We start from the raw sequence: 323 nt of genomic DNA, 5'->3' as shown, positions 1-323 counted from the left end.
CCCCATGTGTTGATAAATCCTCTACTTTGCATGTGTCTATGACAGAGACAGGTGTCTCCACGCCTCTGGCTGCAGCTTGGTGGAGTGAGCTTTGCTGGGCACCTCTTTATCTATACCTCTCAACCTCCCCACCCCCCAGCTTTCTACTCTCTCTTTCTTTATCCTTCTGAGGCCCCAGAGGCTCCTCTGTGCTTGGATGTGAGGACAGACCATCCTGGCCTTCTTTTGAAGGGATAAAGAATGACGTTAGGTCAGAACAGAAACCTGATGTCTGACTCCCATGCCTGACATCTCCACCAGATGCCCCCACTTGTCTTCAGCCA

Source organism: Galeopterus variegatus, unplaced genomic scaffold (assembly GCF_000696425.1).
Source record: "Galeopterus variegatus unplaced genomic scaffold, G_variegatus-3.0.2 Scaffold11559, whole genome shotgun sequence".
Lineage (NCBI taxonomy): Eukaryota > Metazoa > Chordata > Mammalia > Dermoptera > Cynocephalidae > Galeopterus > Galeopterus variegatus.
Note: the sequence above shows the minus strand (reverse complement) of the source record.